A 22,601-nucleotide genomic window follows, 5' to 3' on the forward strand; every position below is an offset into this window, starting at 1 on the left:
TCTTGTACAGGAGTCCTTCAGAATCACAGCTCCTGATAGTTCAAGAGGGCAACGGCCATACTGTGCCACAACAGCCTTTCTCTGAAAGTACAAGGTGGCAATATTGAAGCTCCCATGGGGGAGAAAATACTCAGAGCTTAGAGAACGTTCTGACACACCCCGAAATCACTGCAAGAGTGTGTCAAGCCTATTTTCAAAATTGGTTCTCTCCTGGAATAACGCAATTGTGTGCGAAAATTAGCTCCACACTGGCGCCATTCTCAAAGAGGGAATCAGGCTGGATGAAGTCAAGTGCCACCTGGCCTCTCGGGACTCAAAAGATGAACAGTCTATCTCCAAGGGCTCTTGAGCTCTTTGACCAGCCCCTGGGGTGGCTGAAGGGCTGCCTAATGCAGAGGCCAAAATAGCAAGGCTGGATCTAATGGCGGGAGCTTCTCATGGGTTATAGACTTTGGGTCTAGGAAAGTTTTGATAGAAAAGGCATAGAGATTATTTCTCTTGTGTGTTCTCTTGTATACATATTCAAAAGCACACAGCATAAAATTTACCAACAGAACTGCTTCTAACTATACAATACAGTAGTGTTAACTAAACAGACCATACAGGACTGGTCTCTTCCAACACTGGAAGTACACGCCTTGAACTTTCCTCCCTCCCACACAACCATGACTCCACTCCCCAGGAGTCTGCTACCTTAGATGCTTTATAAGTGCAATTATACAATGTTTGCCCTTGCCAAACTGCCTCATTACAAGTAGTATATAGTCTCCAGAGTGTGTCTGTCCTGTAGCATTTGGCAAGGCTGCCTTCATTTTAAAGGCTGAATAGTTCACTACGTGCAAACCACATTTCCTTTTTGTTCCCTGTGAAGACTAAGGATGGACACAGAAGCTATGTACATGCTAAGCAAATGCTCAACTGCTGATCTAAAGCCCTGCCTGTTTTCTTTATCCATTCATCCTTGGATAGACATCTGTGTTGCCTCTTCTTTTTGGCAATAATGAGTCGTGCTACTATAAACATGCAGCTATGCAAATGGGCACTCAGTGTTAGCTGTGGGTTTTTATTTATTGCGTGTATACATGCCACCCACGGTGAGCATGTGGAGGTCAGAGGACAAACTTATGAGCTTCTCCTCAGCTTCCACCTTGTTGAGGCACGGGCTCTCTTGTTGTTCGTGCTGAGAACCCCAGGCTAGCCGGCCCACAGGCGTGCATGAAATCCTCTTGTCTCCATTTTCCATCTTCCCACAGGAGTTCTGGGATTACAAGTGCACACTCTTAAAGGAATCATGCAGAGGGTACTTCCTACTTCACCTTCCCTGCAGAACTGTGGGTGTGACATTCTCCCAGGCTGTGTATATTGGTTCATTTATTCTCTTTCTCCTACACTATTTCACCATCTTGGCAGTTTTTCTGCGGTTGGGTGACAGCTGAGGTTTTGCCAGGTATCGATCATTCTCCATTTCTAAACTTGTAAGATCTCTCTGCCCTGCAGACATGAACCTGAAACCTTGAAACATTTCTTCTGTCTTCTTGTCTAATGAAGCCAAAGCACGGTCAGAGAGAGGGTGGGTAAAGCTATTCCAGGAGATAAGCGTGCTTAGTCCTACCCTAGAGCCTCGCACAGAGGGCCCCTGCAACTCCTGGAGTTTGGCAAGGCAATAGTATCTGCAGATTGCCACGCAAAGTTTAATATGTGTTTTTATGAGTTACTATGAACGAGGTACATGACATAAGAAGAAATCAAAGGAAAACAGGAATTGGAGACACAAGGAACAACCCCTATTCACAGGAAGATGCTGTTTTCCATGACATAGGTCTGAACTCCAGATCTTTTTTTTGTGTTTCATTGCCTGGCTGACAGACTATGAGGGATGATACAGTTCAGAGTCCCCAACCAGGACTCAGGTGAGAATGCAGCCTCAGCTAACATCCTCCCTGTGCTTAGGAAAAATAAAAAACTACTGTGCCCTGAGAAGCTGCTTCTGGACTTATGACATTTTTGTTGCTTTGTTTTGTGTTTTTGAGACACAAAACCACAGCCTTGGCTGTCCTGGAATCACTTTGTAGGCCAGGCTGTCCTTGAACTCATAGCAATCTGCCTGCCTCTGCCTCCCAAGTGCTGGGATTACGGGTGTGAGCCACTGTACCTGGATATTGTTTTTTTAAGTTAACATTTTATTGGTTCTTTGGAATTTCACTTCATGCACCCCAATTCCATCCATCTCCTCATCATTTCCTATCTGCCTTCCACCCTTGCAACCTCTTCCTAAACAAAAATGAAAAAAAAAATCTCATTGAGGAAGCTGTAGTGTGTCCCACAGTACACCCTTTTGCCCAGACAGCTTTATTTGCAAATGTTCATTGCAATGAGTTAGAGGTGTGGTTTGAGGCCTCTGGCTTCTGCCACAATATTAATACTGGATCATCACTGGGACTCCTCTCAGAGGCCTCAGTCTCCTCTTGTTGTCCAGTGTCATGGAGATCCTGCAGCTTTGATTCTGCAGGACTGGACCCTTCATTTTCTCCAGCAGTTCACAGATAGAGCAGACATTGGGGCGGGCCAACTCAGAGCCCTGGATCTGGGCCTGGGTGGTAGCTGAGTTAATCAGCCCTCTAGTTCTTCCACACCCACACCCAGCGAGGTGAGCTCTCCAGCACTGCCCCAGCTGGCTCATCCAATGCCACAGCTGGAAAGGGGCAGGACCAGCTCTCTCTCTCTCTCTCTCTCTCTCTCTCTCTCTCTCTCTCTCTCTCTCTCTCTCTCTCTCTCTCTCTCTCATTGTAGTGGTGCTCACCTGTCCCCATGGTAGTGGACGGGCCTCTCCTGCTGTCATCTCTGTTTCAATTATTCTAGGGTTTCTGAACAGGACTGTTAAGCAAAAAATAAATAAATAGAAAAATATGTAAAAGATAAATAAATTGAAGGTAGACGATAGATGGATGGCAGATGATAGATAGATAGATAGATAGATAGATGATAGATAGATAGATAGATAGATAGATAGATAGATAGATAGATCCTGGGGAAATCAAACAGATGTCTATTCATCTCATTTAGGCACTGACGTCAGAGTAAAAGTACAATTCCATCAAAGTCCAACTTTGTCAACTAATGAGTCTATTGGTCTTGCTTGTAGAGCAGAGTAAGAGGTTTATTATAGGAGCAAGGGTGACCCCCAAAAAGCTGCATCTCCATTCCATCATGGATAACAACCTCATGGAGTCTGCATCATGGAGTCCCACCCTTCACTTAACCTTCCACTTCCCAGATATTACTCAAGATCAACCGCACGTGGGATGTAGAGAGGCCAGAAAGGAATCCTAGGTAAGGGCCTATAACAAACACATACACAGAGAGAGAGAGAGAGAGAGACAGAGAGAGACAGAGAGAGACAGAGAGAGAGAGACAGAGAGAGAGAGAGAGAGAGAGAGAGACAGAGACAGAGACACAGACACAGACAGAGAGACAGAGAGAGAGAGAGAGAGAGAGAGAGAGAGAGAGAGAGAGAGACGGACGGACGGACGGACGGACGGACGGACAGACAGTCAGACAGACAGACAGAGAGGGAGAGAGAGGGGGGAACTGTCAGAAAACAGACTAGAGCTTTTAGTGCTAAGCAAAAGAAAGTAGAAACACCTACATCTAAACAAGGAACAAAAAGAACCATTTGAGTATTGGAGACAATGTTTATTTAAATACCATTCTAAGGCACATATACAAGGATACAGGGAGGTCACGGGACTTCATATAAGGAAATTAATAAAAAAAAAAACAGGCACAAAATAAATACTAAAGAGGCTGGCATGATTGTGCAGACTTTTAATCCCAGCACTCAGGAGGCGGAGGCAGGCAGGTCTCTGTGAGTTTGAGAGTTTAGGGCTAGCCTGGTCTAGAAAGAATTCAGGATAGCTAAGGCTCTGTTACACAGAGAAACCCTGTCTCAAAAAAAAAGAAAGAGAAAAGTTTAAAATTATTTAAAATAAAATATTAAAGGATAATGCCCATGCCTTCCAAAAACTGCATTACTCAGCATCTGCTGCCCAGTTATAAATGAAAAAAGTGGTCCACAAGCTTGACTACAAGGCAAACTGATGGAAGAAGAATTTTCTCAATTGAGGTTCTTCTTCCCAAATGACCCTAGTTTGTGTTAAGGTGGTATAAAAACAAAGCAACGCACACTTAAAAATAAATATACAACTTAAAAATACCCCCATATTAAATCCTAAAAACTGAAATGCCTATTGGACAATAGACCATAAAGGGTTATTACAGGTACAAAACTCAGTCATTTCAGCCCAAATAACCAAGGGCATAAATAATCCAATCATCTTGTCCACACCAAAATTGACCGTCATCTTGACCGCTGTGGGAATAACATTGTTAGTGGTGTTAAAACCTGCACAGATACCACAAAAAAAAAAAAAAGCTAATGCCTGCAGTCTTCTCTGAGATTGTAACTTTCATTTGTGTCTGAGCTCAAGGTGAGATGGAATGGTCAGCCATTTAGAGTCTGTGCACACTCACAGGCACTGTTGCTCATGATTTAATTATCTAGGCCACCACAGCTATCACTGCCTGCTAATTAGTTTTTCCACAGACAGTGACGCTTTTCATCTGGCCAGTACACCTCTACCCATCACTAGGACAGATGTATACATGCCCACTTGCACCATAGATACACACCACTGTAGGGAAGTCACAATTGCATAATAGACACTCATATTGAGATATGCTGGACCAAATGCAGAATTCCATCCAGTTATCCATCTCATCATCATCATTACCACCTCAGACACCACCTCCTGACATCCTGACTGGACCAACCAACAACTGATGTGTAGATTCCTCATTCAATGAGGAGGACTAGGGGACTAAGTGACTCATAGGCCATTTATGAAAAGGATGACTGGGTTAGGCATGACAGGCTTAAATGCCACACCTGACAGATGAAATTAATAACCGAACACACGTATGCTTGCAGAACCTAGTGCGGCTTGCAGTGCCACGCAGAATTTGAATGGGAATTGTAGTGTCTGTGATTTCCAGAACTACCCTGGCTGCCTGTGAATCTTGGCTGTATCTTTTACAAGGCAGGACCACTGAGGAGAGACACAGAACCGTCCCCTTGTGTGAACTACTGTGCTGGTTTGAATGAGAATGATGCCCATGGGCTCATATGCTTAAACACTTGGTCCCCAGCTGGTGGAACTCTTTGGGAAGAATTAGGGGGTGTGGCCTTGGAGGAGGGTGTGTCACTGGGAGTGTGCTTTGAGGTCATTCTCATGTAGCTTTCTGCCTTGGGCTTGTGGACCAGATGTAAGCTCTCCACAATTTCTTCAGAGCCGTGCTCCCTACCGTGATGGCCGAGGACGGACTCTAATGGTTAAGAGCACTGGGTGCTGCTCTCCCAGAAGAAGCCGAGTTCCATTTCCCTCACCCACATGACAGTTCACAGCTATCTGTAAATCCAGTTCCAGGGGATCTGACACCCTCACACAGATGGATGCAGGCAAAATGCCAGTGTACATTAAAGACAGTTTTAAAAAGAAAGAAAAGAAATCCTGTCTCAAATTGCAAATAAACACATTCTGTACAATATTCCACATGGCGGTTTGGGAGGGTTTTTTTTTTCTTTATTTATGAAGCATTTATAATGGGTGGCTTGCCACTGGGTGGTTTGTGGCTGGCTGGGATCTCATAGAGATACAATAAACTCTGCCTTAAAAGTACTAGGATTATAGCTGTGAACAGTAACCAGTCATGTTCTTTTTCTTTTTTTTTTTATTTTATTTTTATGGCACAGGGTCTCGGTGTAACACAGTCAGCTTCTTAGTGTTAATACTAAGGCAGTCAGCTGCTCCACACAACTTTTGTTTTTTATTATGAGATCCTGCTATTCAAGGCAGGGTTTCTTAGGTGCTACACCATCCCTTTTTCCCTGATCTACAGACAACTGTGGTAAAAGTGGTACCCAAGTAGAACTAGGGTTTCTACTGTTTCTTCTCCTAGAAGGAAGAAGTCAGTTCTGGTGCAGGAGCCATGCTGACAAAAAGCTGAATGAGCTTTGGGTCAGGGCTTCCATCTCAGAGACAATTCTCCAGGTGTTAGAAGTTAGTTACCAGGCTGTGAAGGTGGCTCATTAAATGTTTCCTGTGTGGTTTGCTTTCTTAGTACTGGGGATTAAGCCAAGCAAATTCTTCGCAGTCGCCCTACAACTAGACAATACTTCTAGTGTGAACGTTTCTTTTTTTATTAATTTAAATCATTTTTGACAAGAACTCACTGTGTCGTCACGATGAGCCTGAAACTGCCTCTGACTCTCAAGTGCTGGGCTTAAAGGCATGTAGCACCATCCCTGCCTTCTTAGGTTTTCCACTTTTAATTAGAGAGAAGTTCTCAGTGACTCCCCCAGGTTAACCTTGAACTCAATGTATATCTTAAACAGTCATCCACTGGCTGATCCACATTCCTCGGCCTCCTCAGGGCTAGGATTGTAGGAATGAGCCACTGCTCCTAGCTTGAACATAGTTCATTAGGTCTTGTGACATGGTCTCACTCTGTAACTCAAGCTAGCCTGGAAATCCCTGTATCTGGGGCTGGCCGTTGGCTTTGTAGCCACCTTATTGTCTAAGCCTCTCTCCTACGATCTGGGACTACAGGCAAGGATAAGCAAACATTGCTTTATTTTAGTTTGTTATGACGGAGTCTTCCTGCCCAACCCAAGCTTCATGATCCTCTTACTTCCCCCTCAGCTATAGGATGACAGGTGTGTGTCTCCATAGCCTGCTAAGGACGCCCTGTTTTCTGTTTCTTTTTCTACACTAGGATTGAAGGTGAAATCAAAATCCTTTTGCCTCTGTCTTCCATGTACTGAGATTATGCATGTGTTCTCACTTCAACAGGCTCCTAAGGACATCTTGATTTTAAACTTCAAAACCCACCTGCTTCTGCCTCCTGCAACCTGGGATAGAGGGTTGGGCCACAAAGGCTGGTACCCACCCATTTCTGATTCTCCTTGCATCCTCCTGGCCATGATTGCAGTTGTATAAGGACTGTGGGTAGCTTGGGAGATGAACATTCCAATCTCTTTCCTTTAAGGCTCTTGAGTGATGAGCTGGGACTTTCCCATGAGAAGGGCAGGCCCAGGTTTCAGGTGCCCATGTACTTCCTTCCCTGAAGGGTTCCTAGGGACCCTGGCTAGAACCAGGTGGTGGATGATGAACTGTAGTGAATGTGGGTACTTTTTCCAGCCACTTTTATTTTAATTTTGTTAATTTATTCAGATTACAATTAAATTTGTATCCCATCACTTGCATCCTCTCATTCCTCCCTACCTCCCGCTTTCACCCTATTCCCCTCCCCTAGGTCTATGACCGAGGGGGACTTCCTCCCCCACTATATGGTCATAGGCTATCAAGTCTTATCTTGGCAGACTGCTTATTCTTTCTTTGAGTGCCACCAGGCCTCCCTACCAAAGGGAGGTGGTCAAATATGGAGCACCAGAGTTCATGTCAGAGGCAGTCCCCACTCTCCACATAACTGTGGAGAATGTCCTGTCCATTGGGTAGATCAGAGTAGGGGTTCGATGTTTACTATTGTATTGTCCTTGGTTGAGCAGACCTCCCTAGGCCCCGATCCATCCATCACAATGTTCTTCTTGTAGGTTTCTAGGACCCTATGGGTCCTTCTATTTCCCCATCTCCTATATTTATCTTACCTAGAGTCCCAGTGGGATGTCCTCACATCTACCCCAACCTCCTAGTAAGTGAAGACTTTTGTGGGACATTCTCTCAACCCTTTTTTTTAAAATGGAATACAGGAAGAAGACAAAGCCAAAACAGAAAATCCCCTCTGGGAGCAAGGTGGGAGAGAACCCGGAGTTTGAAGCCACCTTTTTGCTGACACTCTGAAAGAGTATTTTCATTCCTTCATAACCTGCCAGCTCCTCTACAGCATTAGAAGCCGAGTTTCTCATTATGCCTAGCCATGTCTGGGTACCATTTGTAAGCCCTACTTTTTAGCTCTATTTTGCTTGTTTGTTTCCTTAAGCCTTACCTTCCTTCTCCACCCTTATCTGCCTTAATGTCTTCCAACTCCTCAACTCTAGATAGGAGAGAAAGGAGGTTAGAAGGAAGAGGGGACATAGGTCTCTTTAGACTTAGCTCCAGCTGGTTAGGGTCATCAGGTTCTTTGGGGAGAAATGCCAATCTTTGCAGTCTGGATCTCCAGCAGCAGCCTTCTTCCTTCTCTGACTGTCACCTTGAAGCCCTCCCCCATCTCTGTCTCTCAGAGCATCCCTTGAAACATCCTCTCTCAAAGTGTTCTCTCTCTCCTCTGTGTGTGTGTGTGTGTGTGTGTGTGTGTGTGTGTGTGTGTGTGTGTGTGTGAGCGCACGCATACATAAACACACACACACACACACACACACACACACACACCCTCTGGTATTTACAAATCTCAGAGTCTTCAGAATTAAACGAACTCCAGCTGGCAAAGACCATATCCTTCTCCAAGCTGCATGAGGCCATGATGAGCTGTGGATAAACTAAGGCAGTCTCATATCCCACACTTGGGGTTAAACCAAAAACATATTTACATAATATAACTGAGCTTGTAAAGAAATGAAAACTTCCACTACACAAAACACAATGATAGGACATTTGGTTACCGTATAATCTTCTTATGCTTGTCAGCATACAAATGATCATATTTTCATTAATGTTTATAATTTTTACGTATCCCTCTTTAAGAAAAAAAAGCAAAATAAAATATACTTGAGTGAGAAAAGAACTGAGAGATCGATTGCTAGATTGGAAGCAATACAACAGGAATTTGTGTTGCTTACTGACTGCTCCCCTTGGCTTGCTCAGCCTGCTTTCTTATAGTGCCCAGGACCACCAACCCAGGGACAGCAACACCCACAGTGGGCTGTGCCCTCTTTCATCAATCACTAATTAATAAAATGCCATACAGGCTTGCCTATAGCCTGATGTCATGGTGGCATTTTGTCAATTGAGGCTCCCTCCTCTCTCATGACTATAGCTTGTGTCGGGTTGACATAAAATTAGCCAGTACATCAAGTACACAGAAATTGTCATCAGTGGAACTTAATTATAAACATAGAATCCCCCATTCATATTCACACAGCCTAATATATGCATATACTCTGAGGTAGAAATTCTGTAGCCCCCCCCAAACACCAGGTCAACTATCAGGTGGTGCCCTACCCAGTCTAATTTTCATGAAGGAGGTGAGTTAACCATATCACCACAGAAATAGAGGAGAGAATTTAACATAATGCATACTCTGATATCAAATACATAAAATTAAGAGAAACATTGGTATGCTTTATGATAAAAACAAAGGTCTGTTGTGGTGGCAGATATACTGCACAAAATCTAACTTTTTTTAAAGATTTATTTATTTATTATGTATACAATGTTCTATCTGTATGTACAGAGGGCACTAGATCTTATTACAGATGGTTGTGAGCCACCATGTGGTTGCTGGGAATTGAACTCAGGACCTTTGGAAGAGCAGCCAGTGCTCTTAACCTCTGAGCCATCTCTCCAGCCCCACAAAATCTAACTTTAATAAGACATCCTGAGCCGGGGGTGGTGGCGCCTTTAATCCCAGCACTCAGGAGGCAGAGGCAGCCGGATCGCTGTGAGTTCGAGGCCAGCCTGGTCTACAAAGCGAGTCCAGAACAGCCAAGGCAACACAGAGAAACCCTGTCTCGAAAAACAAAAAACAAACAAACAAACACAAAAAAAAGACATCCTAAGTAGATCCCAGATTTTTAATTATCTTTATTTATTTTTTATTTCATCATTCAAAGTAGCAGTATTCCTCCCAGCATTTCATACATACTTGGGTTTTAGATGAACCTCTTCCTCTTTTCTCTTCCATCTGCCCACCACCATCCCTGATTAAACCCTCCCACACATATGGGTCCCCCTTTCACCTTCATGGCTTTCCTATTACTTGCCTCCCATACTGCTCTACCATGAAGCCTGTTTTTACCCTCCCTTGGGCTCCTTTTTAGTTTCCTGGCATCTGCCCACACTCCCTCTCTCATAAACATACATATATACTTCGAACCCCTACCAAGACCTAGCCGACGAACACGATATTCTCCACTGTTGAGTGGAGAGTGAGATCTGATTCTCACGTGAACTCTGGTGCCCCTTTTCTGACCATGTCCCCTGGATGGGGAGGCCTGGTGGCACTCAGAAGAAGGATAGCAAGTTACCAAGAAGAGACTCAATAATCTTAGAGCATACATAGGGGGAAGAAGTCTCCCTCAATCACAGACATAGGGGAGGGGAGAAGGGGGGAAGTGGGAGGGAGGGAGGAATGGGAGGAAACAGGGGAAGGGCTAACAATCAAGATGTAATATGAATAAATTAATTTAAAAAAAAATAAAAATAAAAAAAATAAACATACATATATAAAATGTAAAGGATAGCTCCGCCCCTGAGACAGAACACGCAGTGTCTGTCTTTCTGACCCTAGGTGACCTCACCTTAATATAATATTCTCCAGTTCTGTGAATTTTCCTGAAACTGTCAAATTAGAATTTTGACGGGACCTTACCGTTTTGATGGGCTGTGGTCTACTACCCAATGCTCAGTGTAAAACTCAGTTCAACATAACACAGCCTCACAGAACACAGAGGTAGTGCCATATCCAGATTCAGCTGTAGTATTCCAGGCTTTTACTGTGAGCTGTGCATCACTAGGGCCCATATCGCCTACACTGGAGATGCTGGAATGACACACACACCACATAAGGACAGCAGATCTGAAATCCCTGTGGACCCAGGGGCTCCCAATACCTTCTCTATAACGTTATAAGCTCATAACTTCACATAACGCTGATGATGTCATATGATTATATAAAGTTCTGTGACAGTTTCCTGTGGAGGGGGGGTTAATATATAAATCAAAACCAACCCAGATCCACATTAAACTTAGAAAGGATAATTTTGTCACAGCAAAATTAATACCTACCAACTCAGTGTTTAAAGCACATTATATACTTTCACGTACTTTTCCTGAGCCGCCACCACCAAAAAAAAAAGCGTTTACCAATTTCACAACATGTATATAATAGCAACTATAGACATGCAGAAAGAAAAAAATCCAGGAAGTTATGGAAACCTTGTTCAATTTTAGATACAGCTTTATATATATAGCCTAAACGCTTCCCAGCAATCAACAGCACAGGCAATAACCTCATCATCCACGCTGACCCAACAAATTTCTGGGCTGTTATGGGAACAGGATGATTGACCAAAAAAAAACCACCAAAAACAATAAAAATATAATTTAAACCATACGGTGAATGTCATGGAAATGAACTTGCTAACTCTCAGGCATTACATAACCCAGAACAGATGCCTGTCCCAGGGTAATGGAACACAGCCACTACAGGGAAGGGGCACAGCAATACATTACTAACAGAACGCAGGATATGCCCTTCGACACAGTTTGATCAACAGGCAATAACAGCATAAATAGGGCCACTCAGGGCTTCTAGTACCAAGGGATTGCTCATTGCACAAAATCCAGCCTTCAAGAGGAACTGGTGATGTTTCATTCTGACATATCAATCTCATAAGCGTCGATGATTATAATGCCCAAGTGTGAGTTAGAGGAGAGCCTTTATACACATCTGGATATTACATCAACATCCACTTACCATATACTTAAAGACGTTATCCCAACCATAGACTGTTAAGCCAAGCAACTTACTGTTGCTAAAATTCCCTCCCTGGAATAGGACGTCTACCCTCTCCTCATAAGGTCCTAGTAACAAATCAAAGTCCCATCCCACCCTGGGGGATCCAGTGAATTTATTGGGCCTCCTTACTGAGTGTGAGTGGGAGGTTACTGACAGAAGCATGGTGACCCCAAAGCAGTCATACTGGGAAGCCTCCACCTAGAGTGGATACTGGCTTCCCTGTAGCTACATAGTCTTCCCTGGTCCTCTCAACCTCTGTATTCTTGGCCCCTTCCATACACCTAAGGTCTCATGCAGTATATACTCACTTATATCTGCATATTAGCCCAAGGGGCATGTCCCACGAAAGCCTTCACTTACCAGGAAACTGAGACAGAAGGAAGGACATTCTAGTGGGACTCTAGATGAGAGAAGCATGGGAGAATGGCAAAGTAGAAGGATCCAGAGGGTCCTAGAAGCCTACAAGTAGAACATTATGATAGGCAGATTTGGGCCCAGGGGTCCCGCTCAAACTAAGGCACCAGCCAAGGACAATACAGGCGGTAAACCTTAAACCCCTACCCAGATCTAGACAATGGACAGAACACTCTCCACAGTAGAGTGGAGAGTGGGATATTACTTTCTCACATACTCTGGTGCCTCACCTTTGACCATGTCCCCTGGAAGGGGAGACCTGGTGGCAATCAGAGGAAGGACAGCAGGTTACCAAGAAGAGACTTGATACCCTATGAGCATATACAGGGGGAGGTAATCCCCCTCAGGAACAGTCATAGGGGAGGGGAATAAGGGGAAAATGGGAGGGAGGGAAGAATGGGAGGATACAAGGGATGGGATAACCATTGAGATGTAACAAGAATAAATTAATAAAGTAAGATAAATAAATAAATAAATAATAAAAAAGTAAAAAAGAAAGAAAGAAAATTTTTCATGCAGATGTCTGGGAGAAGCTGAAACCTCGGGTGATGGTACCCTGGCCCTTCCCACCCTCTCCTATGAGGGACCATATCAATAGCCAACATTCAACTATCAAATGAAAACATTCGTTTGCACTCAGCAAGCGTGCAGCTGCTACACAGAGTGAACACTCACCTACGTTGAAAGAGCACACATACAATGAATGTTCTCCCAGCTAATGGAGAAAGTCCTCAGAGCACACACATCATACACAGATACATAGTCTGACTGGAGCCTTCTGACCTCAACGGAAACTGTCTAGAGCTACTCAAAAGACACAAATTGGTCACATCCAAAGAAGCCATTGTTCTTAGTGCTAGAAATCGAGTTTGTATCCTATTTGCATCATTAGCCTCTGTATTGCATATGAGCAAGGAAAAAAAAGAGTGATTCATTCATCTTCTTGCAAATCCAGTGGACTCTCTCTTCAGAATCAGAAGGTGGGGTGTTGGGCTGAAGCTGTGCCCTGCAATTTTTCAGGGTGTACCTTGCCCAGAGACCACATTTAACATGCAGCTTTGGACTTTGGTTTTGAATGTAAACACAGAGACAGGAAAAGTCTGCACCTTGGTAAGTATGGCTGACACCACCTGTGAGGCACATGCTGAGAAATAAGTATTCCTAACGGTGGCAGGGGTGCCACTTTGTATCAAAGTAAACCAGGACTATGGGAGAGTGTAAGACCTAACTAATGTAATCAAAAAGACCAGGGCCAAGAATACAAGAAGCACACCAGCGGAAAGAGTGCCTACCACGCTCTGACCTGAGACTCCTAAGAGGAGGACATCTCTACTGTGGTCGTCATGGCAACAGCCTCACTGAAATTTTTACCTGGCCACGTAGTGCATGCATCAGCAGAGAACTTCTGATTGCTGATAAGCGCTTCGACTCATCTTGGTCTCTACGCTTGACATGACCTACTTGAATTGCCATCCACCTGGAACTGGTGTGTTTCCATCTGCCCATTGGTTTGCCTGCCCTGTGCCTCTACAACCTTTATAGTCCCCACTGCACTTCTGCAGCTCAACTCTACCCTGAGACTCGGCTCAAACTTGTGACCCAGCAGCTTGACTCTTACAGCAGCATCTCTGGTGGGGTTTGTTATCTTATTCCAACAGACACCCTTTTTTTTATTACATTTTTAAAATTAATTTATTCATATTACATCTCGATTGTTAGTCCTTCCCCTGTTTCCTCCCATTCTTCCCTCCCTCCCACTTCCCCCCTTCTCCCCTCCCCTATGTCTGTGATTGAGGGAGACCTCCTCCCCCTAGATATGCTCTTAGAATATCGAGTCTCTTCTTGGTAACTTGCTATCCTTCCTCTGAGTGCCGCCAGGCCTCCCCATCCAGGGGACGTGGTCAGAAAAGGGGCACCAGAGTTCGTGTGAGAGTCAGATCTCACTCTCCACTCAATGGTGCAGAATATCATGTTCATCGGCTAGCTCTTGGTAGGGGTTCGAACTTTACTGCCTATATTCGCCTTGGCTGGTGCCTTAGTTTGAGGAGGACCCCAGGACCCAGATCTGCCTGTCATAAAGTTCTTCTTGTAGGTTTCCAGGACCCTGTGGGTCCTACTATTTCCCCATTTTTCCATGCTACTCTCGCCTAAAGTCTCAATAGGACGTCCTCTCCTCTGACCCACTTTCCTGGTAAGTAAAGTTTTTTATGGTACGTATCCCTTGGTCTAGTGTTTTGATATAAGTGAGTACATACCCTTTCTATGTCCCTATCAGTTCATGGTTCTGCCTCAGTTAGACTTGTCTTAAATTTCTTGGACTCTGCCACGGCCTCTTTTGCCTTCTGTAGCCACTCTGTAATCTGCATATACACACTGTGTAAATACAATCACTGTGCAATCTGTGAGCTGAGAGCTAATAGTAACAATTAAGAGTGGAATAAAAGAACCTGTGTTGGCTTTGGCTGACTCAATGAAACCAGAACTACTTGACAGATTAAACCATTGTGCCTTGTAGATGCATCATTAACTCAATAAACTTGATGTAAAAAAAAAAAAGATGCAAATGTGTTTGTGTACATTTTTGCTTTCTCGTGACTTGTAGACCAAACCCAGATCTTTGCCAGGATGGAACATAAATGACCTCTAACCCGGTTCCAAATAGCATCCCGCTCAGCTCTCATGAACCAAGATTTCACATTTCTTTCAGTCTCCAAACTCCTACTAAAATGATTACTGAGCTTTGCTTATAGGGATCTGGAACTTTTCTCATCCACAGCTCCAAACTTTTCCACGTCCCTCTTACAGAAAAGCTCCAGAGGCCTATGAACCACATGGCCAGGGTTATCAGAGCATCAGCTCCGCTTCTCGGTACCACCTCTCTATATGTGCTACTTTCCTCATTGCTGTGAAAGGAAAAAAAAACAAATTAAAAGAAAAAAAAGCTATACTTTGGATCACAGTTTCAGGGACTCGTTGTGAAATCATGGCGAGGAAGGTGGGACAGCAGGAGCATGAGACAGCTGGTCACATTGCATGGACAGCCAGGAATCAGAGAGAGAGATGTGAATGCTAAACTCACTTCTTTTTTCCCAAAACCACACCTTAAGAGGTAGTGCTGCCCACACTGAGGTGAGTCCTGCCACCTCAGTTAAATCGTCTTATGATTATCCTCACAGAAACAGCCAGAGGTGTGTTTCCATGCTGGTTCTAAATTCTCTCCAGTTAAAAATTCAAGATTAACCATTCTACCTGCTGAGTGGAAAAACACCAAGGATGGCGTATCCATCCAATGAGGTATTATGCACTTGTGAAAAGGATATGCTGCATCATAGATGACCCTTAATAACTTGATGCCATATGAAAGATACCCTATGAGCATATAAAGGGGGAGGAAGTCCCCCTCAGGCACAGTCATAGGGGAGGAGACTAAGGGGAAAATGGGAGGGAGGGAGGAATGGGAGGATGCAAGGGATGGGATAACCATTGAGATGTAACAAGAATAAATTACTAAAAATTAAAAAAGAAAGAAAGAAAGAAAGAGAGAAAGAAAGAAAGAAAGAAAGAAAGAAAGAAAGAAAGAAAGAAAGAAAGAAAGAAAAAGGTCAGTCACAAAAGACCAGGTGATAAATGATCCCATTCATGTGAAATATTCAGAATAAGAAAATTCATGGGCTGGGCAGAAAATAGATGTGTGGTTTTACAGCATTGAAAGGACAGTTCATTTTTAGTTATCTTGCTATGGTTGGAAACTAAAGTCACAAACCATCTTTATTTCTTTTTTTTAATTTTTCAAGGATTAGAAATGTAGCTCAGTAGGTAGAGTTCCCAGCACGCACAGGGCTCCTGGGTTTAATTCTCAACATCACATAAACTAGGCACAGAGGCACAAATCTATAATACCAGCTCTTGAAAAGTAAAACTAGAAGGATCAAAAGTATGAGGTCATCCCCAGCTACACAGAGAGTTCAAGGCCAGCCCCAGTTACATAGAGAGTTCAAGGCCAGCCTAGGACACATGAACATTTGTCTCAGTTCAAGAGCTGGAGAGACAGCTATGAGGTTAAAAGTACTTCCACTCTTGCAGAGGACTCAAGTTCAGTTTCCAGTACCCACATGGTAGCTCACAACTATCTCTCAAAAGGATCCTATATCCTCCTCTGAACCTCTGAGGCATCAAAATGCACACGATGTACATATGAACACTTCTGAGGCATCAAAATGCACACGATGTACATATGAACACACGGGCAACATGCTCTTATCCATAAAGTGAAAAAAATCTGAAAAAAAAAAACAATTCAACAGCTGGGTCACATACCTTTAATCCCAGTACTTACTTAGACGGCAGAGGGAGGCTGATCTCTATGAGTTTGAGACCAGACATAGTGAATTCCAGGACAGCCAAGACTACATGGTGAGACACTGTCTCAAAATAACACTTTAAGATTTCAAGCACAGGTAAAAATTGAAAGTAAATTATCATTAACACTTGTGCTCCCACCGTGCAAATGTTACCATTCACATTTTACTCATGTTTGCTCATCTACTCTAGAAAGTTTTCTTACATTCCCTCTAAATCAAGCCTTTCCTCCACTCTACCCAGAGGCAACCACTGCTCCGCGTTTTCTCCCGGGCTGGCTCAGTTTTGCCCATTTCAGAACTTCATCTGAATAGAAGCACACAATATATGGTGTGTGTGTGTGTGTGTGTGTGTGTGTGTGTGTGTGTGTGTGTGTGTGTGTCACATATGTGGAAGTCAGAGGCAAGCCTCGGTGTTGGTTCTCAGGTGCCTTCCACTTCCTGTTTAAGATGAGCCTCTTGTTTTGGAACTTGGCAGTGAGAACTTCTGGGATCCACTTGTCTCTACTTCCCACCTGTAACAGATGGACCTGGGATCTCTTTGAGGCAAAAAGTTTTACTTCTGCAAAGGGTGTCAACAAACAATTACACGCACCCAGCAGGTTATGGGGGCTCATTATCCCTTATGCAGAAGGGTCCTGTGCCTCACTCTGAGTTAACATAACTCAGTCTCATACTCATACACTGTTAGTTTTTAAAGAGATATGAAATTTGAGCATATATTGTGGTTTTAAGAAAGGTTGACCCTGCAGATATTGGAATTTTTTCCAAATGGCTTCTTTAAAATTTTAATGGAGCTTTAGATGATGGTGGTGGAGGTGGTGGTGATGGTGGTGGTGATGGTGGTGGAGGTGATGGTGGTGGTGGTGGTGGTGATGGTGGTGGTGATGGTGGTGGTGATGGTGGTGGTGATGGTGGTGGAGGTGTCGATGGTGGTGGAGGTGGTGGTGATGGTGGTGATGATGAAGGTGATGATGGCGGTGGTGGAGGTGGTGGTGATGGTGGTAATGATGACGGCAATGATGATAACATTTATAGTTTTGACACATCTCATCATCACTGGAATTACAGGATTATAAGACCATGATACTGAGCTGGCTTTTTATGTAGGTTCTGGGGACCTGAACTCACTCAGGGCTTCTTCCACTACCTACAAGCAAGAAAGTGAGCAACATCTGCTAATCTGACTTTCGTGTGTGTGTGTGTGTGTGTGTGTGTGTGTGTGTGTGTGTGTGTATACGTATGTATATATTTTTCTTAAAATGTGTTTGTACATGTGTGCCTATGTGTAGGTTATATGCACTTGAGTGCAGTGCCTAAGAGATCCAGAAGAGAGAGTTATATCCTGTGGAGCTGGAGTTACGTGCAATAGTGAGCTGCCTAACATGAACATGGGTCTTCTGAAAGAGCATAGCTCTCTCAACCATCAAGGCATCACTCCAGCTCCTTGCTTTGTTTTGTTTGTCAACAATTTTTATATCTCTATCTCTCTCTCTCTCTCTCTCTCTCTCTCTCTCTCTCTCTCTCATGTTTGTGTGTGTGTGTGTGTGTGTGTGTGTGTGTGTGTGTGTGTGTGTGTGTGTAGACGTACATATGAGCGCAGGTTTCATTGAGACTAAAAGAGAACATAAGAAACCCTGGAGCTGGACTTACAGGCGGTTATGAGCAGCCTGACCTGAAAGGTAAAAATTGAAATCAGCTCCTCTGAAAGAACAGGACTCATTCTTAACCACTGAGGCCTCTCCTCAGCCCTGGCTTATTCTTTCAACCACTATTTGAGTGTCTTCTCTATGCCAAGAATTGTCCTAAGTCGTGAAAGCATGTGAGTAAACAGAACACTGTGCCTTAAACTGTTATCCCTTGCTGTGATAGAACACCTAAGACTGAATAACTTACAATAGAAAGAAGTTTATCTTATAACACATTTTGGAAGTTTAGAAACCAAAAAGCAGGTGGACACATATGACAAGGGCCTTATGCCACTTAAAATCATGGTAGAAATCAGGGGTGGGGAGAGCAGAAAAATAACAGAAGCCTTCGTTTATAACTACCTACTACCAGGGTAACCCCTGCCATCCCGCAGGAGCAGGATTCCCTCACATGAGAAAGCCATTAGTCCATCCATGCGTGACATCTCTGCCCCATGTCACCACCTTCCAACATTGCCACATTGAGGAACCAGGACCCAACACGAGCTTGGGTTGGGATAAATCATATTCCAGTGCAACGGGATGTTTACTCCAAAACCACAATTCCAACGCCAATTACACGGAGCACGCGCTACGCCAGCATCTACTCTATGCCACACACCGTGTCTCACCCTTCATTCCCTGTCTCACGCAGCCTCTCACCCAAAGCTATGAAAAGGCCACTGTGACTAGTTCATTGTGCAGATGAAAAACAGAGGCACGAAGAGGTTTAACTAACTCCGTTGATGTTTGCAGAGCTAAATGGGCAGGGATTTGAGTCCAGGCAGGCTGACCCAAGTCTACAAAATGCCACTACCATGGGATACAGTGTGATGGAGTTCTAGCTTACTCCTTGCAGACTTCTGTTTTGCCCTCCATGTATGTAGCCTGGGCGGCCTCTTAAAGAGCCAGTTAAACTGGACCCATCCTCCTCCTCCTGCCACCTATGAAAGCCAACACCACTCACAACCTCTGAAGCTTTCTTGCCTCACTTTTGTGGCATATGGGAACTAACCCTATCACTATAGGCAGGGATCTGACAGGCTCCTGAAAGCCATGAACAGCAGCATCTGAAGAGTCCACTTGGCACCGTGATGGACCAAGATAGAGAGACAAGCCTCCTATGTGACCACACTCAAACACACATCATCCCAGCTATGGTGACATCTCAAAACAGCCAGTCTGGGGCTGGAAAAGATGGCTCGGCAGTTAAAGGCATGAATTGCTCATGCAAGGCACCTGAATTTGACTCCCCGCACGCATCTTCAGCGTCTCACAACTGCACGTAATAACTCCAGCTCCAGGGGATCCAGAGCTCTCTTCTGGCCTCCATAAGGACTGCACTCATCACACACACACACACACACACACACACACACACACACACAATTTAAAATAAAATCTTTAATTTAAAATTTTTCACTGATGTACCCAAACACCTGGGTGGAGGCAAAAGCCAGGTAAAGGAGGAAAAAAACCAAAGTGTTTCTAAGCATATATCAAACACAGAGCCTGCCTGCTTGTGTTTCTACATTGTCTTAAGCTGGTAGGTAGGGATAATAATAATAATAATAATAATAATAATAATAATAATAATAATAACAACAACAACAACAACAACAAAGAAACTGTTGTCATTGCTACAATTCCAAAGGTAAATTCTACTGTGCAGTCACTGCTACCCACACCTCACAACTATAAGAAAAACAAAGATGGCTATTGACTTTTCTCTAGTCCATCTTTGGAGCCCTGACTCAACATTTGGGTTAAACAAAGGGTTAACTATGAGTAATTTAGCAGTCCTGACCAAGGGTGGTCCAGCCTATTCCTGAATCATTGTTGCATCAGTTTCTCCCTCTAGCAAGGTGGTCTGAGAAGCTATCAGAAGTGTGAATGAAGTCTCTTCCTGAGAGACAGGTTCCCCTTGGCTGGTATCAGCCTTCAGCCTTTCCTTTCTCCCAGTGTGATATTCCTGGGGTCATTCAAATTTCTTAGGATCCGTTATGGTTTTTTGTTTTTGTTTTTTTCATAGTTGGATGGCCAAAAGGAGGGGCACAGGTGTCCTGTTTTCTGCAGGAACAGAAACAGCACAACCATTTGCCTTCTGAGTTTGCACATCTTAACCAGCCTCCTGTCCTTCCTTGCAACACAGGGAGGGCCCTAGGGGACAGAAAGGATAAGGGGAGCTCAGCGCTTTAAGCTTTTACCACCTAGTCCCACCTCTCCCAAGACTTCTGCCCCTGTGGCTTCACCAAGACTGCATTTAGCTGAGTGTAAACTTCAGACTTGGAGCAGCTGTGAGACCAGCCATGTGAGGCTGGTAGAACAGCGTCACATTAACATTTCCATACACACCGAAGGAATCCAGCATAGGCACTTGTGGGTTGGGAGGGAGGGGGAAGGCAGTGTTTTTTTCTTTATTTTGGTATTTTTTAGCAGGGTCAGGCTGACCTGGAACTCTGTGTGGAACTGGCTGGCCTCAAATTAACTGCCTCTGGAGCGCTGCAATTAAAGGTGTGCTTGGTCACACCTGGCAACATTTGAGGTTCCTGTGGCCAGAACTCCGGGGGCTCACAGCTATAAGACAGCTTCAACAGTGGTTTTGCTGCAGACTCGAGTGTGTACCAAGCACGCTAGTAAACAGCCAGTAGAGGTAAGCACACGGAAATGAAAGCAAAACTACACCACTTTCCTAAAATCACTGCCAATGACGCCCCACCACCACCACCCAGTCTATGGCGCGTTACTTTTGCGCAGTCCCCGTAGCAATGTAATAAACTTTTTTTTTAAATTTTTTTTTAATTTATTCACTCTACATCCCGATTGTAGCCTCCTGGTCCTACTCTTTCCCCCCCCCCATCCCCCTCATCCCCCAGTCTCAGAAAAGAGGAACCCCCCTCCCCCATTATCTGACCTCAGCCTATCAAGTCTCATCTGGAATGCCTGCATCTTCTTACTCTGTGTCCTGGCAAGGCCACCCGCCAGGGGGAAGTAATCAACTGGTAGACACCAGAGTCCCATGTCAGAGGAAGCCCTTACTCTCCCCTATTAGGGGACCAGCAAGCAGACTGTGCTGCCTATCGACTACATCTGAGCAGGGGGTCTAGGTCCTCACCATGCGTGGTCCTTGGTTGGTGCATCAGCCTCTTCAGGCCTCCTCCAGGCCCAGGTTTGTTGGCCCCGTTGGTCTCCTTGTGGAGCTCCTGCCTCCTCCAGGTCCTTCGTCTATCCCTCAACTTTTCCATAAGACTCCCTGCGCTGCTCCACCCCAAAGTTCGACTGTGAGTCTCAGCATCTGCTTCGATCCCCTGCTGGGTGGAGCCTTTCAGTGTAATAAAACATTTAAAGGTCCAACTTTGATGAGCTCCAGTCCTGTATAAATTTGCTTAAGGTCTACAGTGCCCTCTAGAGGTAGGTACTGGTAACATCCTCCACTTTGCTGGTGCCAACACCAAAATCCAAAACCCAGATCATTAAACGCCCTTGCCGGTGTTTCCAGAACCGAGAAACAGAGGGGCTTAGCCCAGAAACCATACAGCTGCTGTGTCTCTCCAGCTGGACAGATGGACAAAAAGACGGACAGAAGTTCATCTTCCGGATTTTTTTTTTCCTTCCACGCCAGGGCTACATTCGTGTTTATTCTCTTACTGCATCTGGAATCAACTAAGTGCCACGCCTCTACGTGGATCGGTGAGGTGAAAGGTTTCCCGGGTGTCCAGGAAGGATTTAATGAAAGAGAGCCAATATCCCTTTCCCAAAGAGCGAGGCTGCATAGACTTTGGTGCTGGTAAGCTTGCTGCCATTCTTACTGACATCAGAACCCAGATTCCGCAGCATTCGAAAATGGGCTGAAGACCAGCAGCTCTCCAGGAATTCTCCAGGCCTTCGATGCCAGACTGGGACGACTGAAGTATCCAGGCTACCCACTGGGCATAGGGTCTTCGGCCTCTCCAGCATGTAGACAGCCATTGTTGGACTGCCCAGCCTGTACTGTGTGAGCCAATCTAATGGATCCCCTTTGAAATATATATTCATTCCATCAGTTCTGTTTTTCTAGAATGTTCTATCACCATCCTGATACAGATGCTGATAGGAGCACCTGGACTTAGACAAGGGTGTTTTTCTTTAAAAAAAAACAAAAAAACAAAAACAAAAACTGGGGCTCCAAATTGCAGCACTTCAACCCAGGGCTTTGCACTTGCTGGCTAAGAGCTCTACCACTGAGTTGTACCTGCAGCCCCCATGGTGGGGCTATAAAACCAATGTTGTGAAGCAGACAAGCACAGGGTTTAGCCGCCCGGGACTCTGGTGGGACGGGTTATGGTTATGCACACGCCCTTTGCTAACGACGCACTTGGCAGCCTAGCCCCTTCATTTACACATCCTACGC

General features: G+C 44.5%; 1 long non-coding RNA gene across 1 annotated transcript; it reads right to left on the reverse strand.

Annotated features, from left to right (window-relative positions):
* Nucleotides 1–16: 16 nt before the first annotated feature.
* On the reverse strand, nt 17–21,564 carry LOC311600483. The gene is made up of 3 exons (XR_014780262.1): nt 21,327–21,564; nt 2,801–2,874; nt 17–81 (listed from the first exon to the last, which is right to left on the reverse strand). It is a non-coding gene; the product is annotated as an uncharacterized lncRNA (long non-coding RNA).
* Between the last annotated feature and the right edge of the window lie 1,037 nt (nt 21,565–22,601).

Source organism: Acomys minous (assembly GCF_964271855.1).
Source record: "Acomys minous genome assembly, chromosome: 6".
NCBI classification, from domain to species: domain Eukaryota; kingdom Metazoa; phylum Chordata; class Mammalia; order Rodentia; family Muridae; genus Acomys; species Acomys minous.